Source organism: Schistocerca serialis, unplaced genomic scaffold (assembly GCF_023864345.2).
Source record: "Schistocerca serialis cubense isolate TAMUIC-IGC-003099 unplaced genomic scaffold, iqSchSeri2.2 HiC_scaffold_1097, whole genome shotgun sequence".
Lineage (NCBI taxonomy): Eukaryota > Metazoa > Arthropoda > Insecta > Orthoptera > Acrididae > Schistocerca > Schistocerca serialis.
Window position 1 is genome coordinate 1 of NW_026047290.1, and position 7,500 is coordinate 7,500.

The following is a 7,500-nucleotide window of genomic DNA, read 5'->3' on the forward strand; positions in this document are numbered from 1 at the left end:
CATTCCCGCTGTCCCTATTCATGAGCTGCGAGCTGTACCACGTACAAGCTACAGACGCGATCGCATTGCTCACTGTACGGATTCTCATGCTGAGCCATCAGCTAGGAAGCGCCCCATCCATGTCGGCACCCGTGGGCGTTGCACTCGCAGTCGCAAAAAACGCTGGGCAAATATATATCTCGGAAGAGTAACGACAGTCCGAGCCTCCTGGCGTTGCACTCGCAGCCGCAAAAAAACGCTGGGCACATATATGTCTCGGAAGAGTAACGACAGTCCGAGTCTCCTGCGTGGGAAGAGTCTTTCTAGGCCCTGACCCACGGGAAGGGTGTAGCTTCCCCCATCCCGGACATTTGACGTCGTCACACTACCGGTATTGACTAATAGACTGATTGCTGATAATCATTAGCCATACACTGGGGGAAACGGCCGACAGGGGCGGCAACATAGTGGAGCCGCAGTGTCACTAATGTACAGAGATAGAACAGTTTCGACTGGAACTAGAGTAACCGTATACACGGCACTGATTAGTAATAGATGCAGAGCCATCAGAATACAGATAATATATACAACCGTCCCTATACATGCTGAAAGACTCTGCACACAATGAGAACCACACGTCAGCCAGACACTCTTATCACACACTACTCTCTTATCACACACAATATCTAACCACCAGCATGGAAGAACATCCAGTGCATCCTCTCCGCCACATGACACAATCCACACTATCATTACCAGACCGGGAGGTCCACCCAGAAAACACAATATCCCACCCTTCCGACATCCGCACATTGCTCAGCTAAGCCACGAACACCCACACATGTCCTACACAGTGGTGCACCCAACATCACAATACTGCCTCCTGTCACAGCACACAAACAATGGCAGGAATGAAAGACACAGATCTGCCACAACCATGGAATCGGAGCGCCGCCTGTCATGAGCCAAAAGTGCATCCTGACGTGACAAATCGGATAATACCGCAGGCATCCAATTACGATAATCACTATCAACGAACCTGCCGCCCCCCCCCCCAATACACCTTTCCCTACAACAATGTGTATCTGAACCTACGCTATATCGTACCTTAACCTAACCTATATCGTACCTTAACCTAACCTATATCGTACCTTAACCTAACCTATATCGTACCTTAACCTAACCTATATCGTACCTTAACCTAACCTATATCGTACCTTAACCTAACCTATATCGTACCTTAACCTAACCTATATCGTACCTTAACCTAACCTATATCGTACCTTAACCTAACCTATATCGTACCTTAACCTAACCTATATCGTGCCTTAACCTAACCTATATCGTGCCTTAACCTAACCTATATCGTGCCTTAACCTAACCTATATCGTGCCTTAACCTAACCTATATCGTGCCTTAACCTAACCTATATCGTGCCTTAACCTAACCTATATCGTGCCTTAACCTAACCTATATCGTGCCTTAACCTAACCTAATTTGTGCCTTAACCTAACCTAATTTGTGCCTTAACCTAACCTAATTTGTGCCTTAACCTAACCTAATTTGTGCCTTAACCTAACCTAATTTGTGCCTTAACCTAACCTAATTTGTGCCTTAACCTAACCTAATTTGTGCCTTAACCTAACCTAATTTGTGCCGTAACCTAACCTAATTTGTGCCGTAACGTAACCCATGTTGTGCCGTAACGTAACCCATGTTGTGCCGTAACGTAACCCATGTTGTGCCGTAACGTAACCCATGTTGTGCCGTAACGTAACCCATGTTGTGCCGTAACGTAACCCATGTTGTGCCGTAACGTAACCCATGTTGTGCCGTAACGTAACCCATGTTGTGCCTTAACCTAACCCATGTTGTGCCTTAACCTAACCCATGTTGTGCCTTAACCTAACCCATGTTGTGCCTTAACCTAACCCATGTTGTGCCTTAACCTAACCCATGTTGTGCCTTAACCTAACCCACGTTGTGCCTTAACCTAACCTACGTTGTGCCTTAACCTAACCCATGTTGTGCCTTAACCTAACCCATGTTGTGCCTTAACCTAACCCATGTTGTGCCTTAACCTAACCCATGTTGTGCCTTAACCTAACCCATGTTGTGCCTTAACCTAACCCATGTTGTGCCTTAACCTAACCCATGTTGTGCCTTAACCTAACCCATGTTGTGCCTTAACCTAACCCATGTTGTGCCTTAACCTAACCCATGTTGTGCCTTAACCTAACCCATGTTGTGCCTTAACCTAACCCATGTTGTGCCTTAACCTAACCCATGTTGTGCCTTAACCTAACCCATGTTGTGCCTTAACCTAACCCATGTTGTGCCTTAACCTAACCCATGTTGTGCCTTAACCTAACCCATGTTGTGCCTTAACCTAACCCATGTTGTGCCTTAACCTAACCCATGTTGTGCCTTAACCTAACCCATGTTGTGCCTTAACCTAACCCATGTTGTGCCTTAACCTAACCCATGTTGTGCCTTAACCTAACCCATGTTGTGCCTTAACCTAACCCATGTTGTGCCTTAACCTAACCCATGTTGTGCCTTAACCTAACCCATGTTGTGCCTTAACCTAACCCATGTTGTGCCTTAACCTAACCCATGTTGTGCCTTAACCTAACCCATGTTGTGCCTTAACCTAACCCATGTTGTGCCTTAACCTAACCCATGTTGTGCCTTAACCTAACCCATGTTGTGCCTTAACCTAACCCATGTTGTGCCTTAACCTAACCCATGTTGTGCCTTAACCTAACCCATGTTGTGCCTTAACGTAACCCATGTTGTGCCTTAACGTAACCCATGTTGTGCCTTAACGTAACCCATGTTGTGCCTTAACCTAACCTATAATGTGCCTTAACCTAACCTAAAGTGCGCCGTAACCTAAACTATATTGCGCCTTAACCTGACGCACGTTGTCGCTGAACCTGCTCTGTAATTGTTATGCAACCCGTTAAAGTAGTGTAGTGTTGCCTAACCGCAACCCTCGCAATATAGTTCGCTACTCGCACTGCCCGGTCCCCTGTGTATCGCGTCATGTTAAACACCTTGCAGGTGTTGCTGACTTTCCACATGCTCCTGCTATACACTGTAGTGTGGATAGCAGCAGGACGTACATGCCCCCCCCCCTTCCCCCCTGCCTTCGCAAGCTGGTCGGTGAGAAGTTTGCATGTTCAATGCCCTTCGCATGCCGACGTACTCAGCCTACGTTGTGGTACGGCCTGTCACCTGTCCGCCGATGTACGCAAAACCCACAAACTGTACTGCACATTGCTCCGTATGTACTGAATGATACATCGTGGCCCATGTGACCGTATGACGACAGCGCCTAGCAACGGCGGACCATACAGTCCAAATATTGTGCACGCAGCTACGTGTCGTCTCCCTATAAGAGCTGGATTGCAGTGTGGTACGCCATACAGACGTGTGGGAGGAACGGACGCCCTGGATGGCGATCAGCATGAGCAGTCTGTTGATGTAGTGGAGCGTGTATTCGGACGTAGTCGTCTCTTCTCACACACCGTGATAGCATGTTGCACCGCGTTCCACATCTGCGACATGCTGCAGAGGCGGGCTGACAGTCGTTCGCGCAATGGACACCGCATACGTACGGGGTCTACCTTCCACGTGTTCTCTAGGCGTGCACATGTTGTTGCGTCTATGTGGGCAGACGTAGTGTGTTGTGACACCTGACACAGGCATGCAATACTCGTTGCAAATGGCGATGGACGTGTACGTTTGCTGGTGACGTTACGCAAATGAACAACCGGTAACCCGTTGTGGTGCGGTTGTTCTCGCTAGAGGTGAATCAGTGTTGGCGACGATCGGTCGAGCTATTAACCGGTTGTTTCAGGGATACCCACCATGCCCACGAACGTGAAAGGGGACCCACCATGCCCACGAACGTGAAAGGGGATCTGGGTGTGAGGCGATACGCGGCGGTGGCTGGGTGGGACCGTCCCCGGCCGGTGAGGGGGGGCCGCCCGGCGTGCTGGCAGCGCGGTGCGTGGGCGCACGCGCTACAGCCGGCTGGTGGGGGCGGCCGGTGGCAGGCGCGCCGGCCGACGGACGCGGCAGGCGGCGCAGCTGCGCGCCGGCGCCCCCTGCTCGCGGCGCCTTGCGGCCAAAGTAGGTCCTCGCGGGCCCGGTGCGAAGCGCGGTGGCCATCTGCAGTGTGCTGGTCCGATTGAGGACTTTGTGCGCTGAGGATGCGCCGCCGCCCGGCGCTCGGCGCCGCGACGCCGTCTGCTGCTCGGTCGCCCCAGCGGTTCTCGCAGGTGGTTTGTATCGCAGCTGTGCGGACGTGTTGGCGCGTGCGCTGTGCTGGGAGAGTTCGCTTCGGCACCCAAGTAGGGCTTTTGTCCTTCTGTGGCGCTGGCGTTGGAGCTGCCGGTCACCGTAGGTGGCGCGTGTTGTCTCCCGCCGGCAATGCCACGACAGCACGCTCCCGGGCCTCTGTCGGCAGCGGCAAGCTCAGTTGGGAGCACGGGTGGTCGCACCTAAAGCGTCTACTCGCCTAACTCCGGGCGATTGCGCCTCTCTCGAACCCGACCAAGTACTTAGGACGGCGCTGCGCGCCGCCGGGACCTGAGAGGGTTTCGAGGTGTGTTGTGCAGGGGAGCTCAGCCTCCTCCTGTTTGCAGAATAATTGAGCGGACGCTTGCGTGTTCGCGCGGGCCCCCGGGACACACTCCCGGGCGGCCGGCTGCTCAGCTCTAGTTGACGCAGCTCCCTGGTTGATCCTGCCAGTAGTCATATGCTTGTCTCAAAGATTAAGCCATGCATGTCTCAGTACAAGCCGCATTAAGGTGAAACCGCGAATGGCTCATTAAATCAGTTATGGTTCCTTAGATCGTACCCACGTTACTTGGATAACTGTGGTAATTCTAGAGCTAATACATGCAAACAGAGTCCCGACCAGAGATGGAAGGGACGCTTTTATTAGATCAAAACCAATCGGTCGGCTCGTCCGGTCCGTTTGCCTTGGTGACTCTGAATAACTTAGGGCTGATCGCACGGTCCTCGTACCGGCGACGCATCTTTCAAATGTCTGCCTTATCAACTGTCGATGGTAGGTTCTGCGCCTACCATGGTTGTAACGGGTAACGGGGAATCAGGGTTCGATTCCGGAGAGGGAGCCTGAGAAACGGCTACCACATCCAAGGAAGGCAGCAGGCGCGCAAATTACCCACTCCCGGCACGGGGAGGTAGTGACGAAAAATAACGATACGGGACTCATCCGAGGCCCCGTAATCGGAATGAGTACACTTTAAATCCTTTAACGAGTATCTATTGGAGGGCAAGTCTGGTGCCAGCAGCCGCGGTAATTCCAGCTCCAATAGCGTATATTAAAGTTGTTGCGGTTAAAAAGCTCGTAGTTGGATTTGTGTCCCACGCTGTTGGTTCACCGCCCGTCGGTGTTTAACTGGCATGTATCGTGGGACGTCCTGCCGGTGGGGCGAGCCGAAGGCGTGCGACCGCCTCGTGCGTGCTCGTGCGTCCCGAGGCGGACCCCGTTGAAATCCTACCAGGGTGCTCTTTATTGAGTGTCTCGGTGGGCCGGCACGTTTACTTTGAACAAATTAGAGTGCTTAAAGCAGGCAAGCCCGCCTGAATACTGTGTGCATGGAATAATGGAATAGGACCTCGGTTCTATTTTGTTGGTTTTCGGAACCCGAGGTAATGATTAATAGGGACAGGCGGGGGCATTCGTATTGCGACGTTAGAGGTGAAATTCTTGGATCGTCGCAAGACGAACAGAAGCGAAAGCATTTGCCAAGTATGTTTTCATTAATCAAGAACGAAAGTTAGAGGTTCGAAGGCGATCAGATACCGCCCTAGTTCTAACCATAAACGATGCCAGCCAGCGATCCGCCGCAGTTCCTCCGATGACTCGGCGGGCAGCCTCCGGGAAACCAAAGCTTTTGGGTTCCGGGGGAAGTATGGTTGCAAAGCTGAAACTTAAAGGAATTGACGGAAGGGCACCACCAGGAGTGGAGCCTGCGGCTTAATTTGACTCAACACGGGAAACCTCACCAGGCCCGGACACCGGAAGGATTGACAGATTGATAGCTCTTTCTTGATTCGGTGGGTGGTGGTGCATGGCCGTTCTTAGTTGGTGGAGCGATTTGTCTGGTTAATTCCGATAACGAACGAGACTCTAGCCTGCTAACTAGTCGCGTGACATCCTTCGTGCTGTCAGCGATTACTTTTCTTCTTAGAGGGACAGGCGGCTTCTAGCCGCACGAGATTGAGCAATAACAGGTCTGTGATGCCCTTAGATGTTCTGGGCCGCACGCGCGCTACACTGAAGGAATCAGCGTGTCTTCCTAGGCCGAAAGGTCGGGGTAACCCGCTGAACCTCCTTCGTGCTAGGGATTGGGGCTTGCAATTGTTCCCCATGAACGAGGAATTCCCAGTAAGCGCGAGTCATAAGCTCGCGTTGATTACGTCCCTGCCCTTTGTACACACCGCCCGTCGCTACTACCGATTGAATGATTTAGTGAGGTCTTCGGACTGGTACGCGGCATTGACTCTGTCGTTGCCGATGCTACCGGAAAGATGACCAAACTTGATCATTTAGAGGAAGTAAAAGTCGTAACAAGGTTTCCGTAGGTGAACCTGCGGAAGGATCATTACCGACTAGACTGCATGTCTTTCGATGTGCGTGTCGTGTCGCGCAACACGCTACCTGTACGGCTCGCAGTAGCTGTGCGCCGCGTGCGGAACCACGCGTTCGTCTCAAAACTAACGGCAATGTTGTGTGGTACGAGCGCTGAAGCGCTGGAGCGGCTGGCCTGCGGCACCTGGCGCCTGGCGCCGGTTTTGAATGACTTTCGCCCGAGTGCCTGTCCGCTCCGGTGTGGAGCCGTACGACGCCCATCGGCCGTGAGGCCGTTGGACACTGAACGCTGGAACAGGGGCCGCCACACGCCTCAGTCCCGCCTATGCAACTGTCTTGAAAGAGATAGTGACGGTGGATCACTCGGCTCGTGGGTCGATGAAGAACGCAGCAAATTGCGCGTCGACATGTGAACTGCAGGACACATGAACATCGACGTTTCGAACGCACATTGCGGTCCATGGATTCCGTTCCCGGGCCACGTCTGGCTGAGGGTCGGCTACGTATACTGAAGCGCGCGGCGTTTGCCCCGCTTCGCAGACCTGGGAGTGTCGTGGCCGCCTGTGGGGCCGGCCGCGTCTCCTTAAACGTGCGATGCGCGCCCGTCGCCTGGCGGTTCGCATACCGGTACTTACTCGGTAGCGTGCACAGCCGGCTGGCGGTGTGGCGTGCGACACCTCGTACAACGACCTCAGAGCAGGCGAGACTACCCGCTGAATTTAAGCATATTACTAAGCGGAGGAAAAGAAACTAACAAGGATTCCCCCAGTAGCGGCGAGCGAACAGGGAAGAGTCCAGCACCGAACCCCGCAGGCTGCCGCCTGTCGTGGCATGTGGTGTTTGGGAGGGTCCACTACCCCGACGCCTCGCGCCGAGCCCAAGTCCAA

General features: G+C 53.0%; 3 non-coding genes across 3 annotated transcripts in view; all 3 read left to right on the forward strand.

The window, feature by feature from the left end:
* The first annotated feature begins 4,720 nt into the window (after positions 1-4,720).
* LOC126431557 (small subunit ribosomal RNA) lies at positions 4,721-6,629 on the forward strand. The gene has a single exon (XR_007577605.1). It is a non-coding gene; the product is annotated as a small subunit ribosomal RNA (ribosomal RNA).
* Positions 6,630-6,956: 327 nt separating this feature from the next.
* Positions 6,957-7,111, forward strand: LOC126431556 (5.8S ribosomal RNA). The gene has a single exon (XR_007577604.1). It is a non-coding gene; the product is annotated as a 5.8S ribosomal RNA (ribosomal RNA).
* A 188-nt stretch (positions 7,112-7,299) lies between these two features.
* LOC126431560 (large subunit ribosomal RNA) overlaps positions 7,300-7,500 on the forward strand; it is a 4,222-nt gene continuing 4,021 nt past the window's right edge. The window contains exon 1 of the ribosomal RNA XR_007577607.1: positions 7,300-7,500. This exon is cut by the window's right edge and continues 4,021 nt beyond it. This is a non-coding gene — a ribosomal RNA (large subunit ribosomal RNA).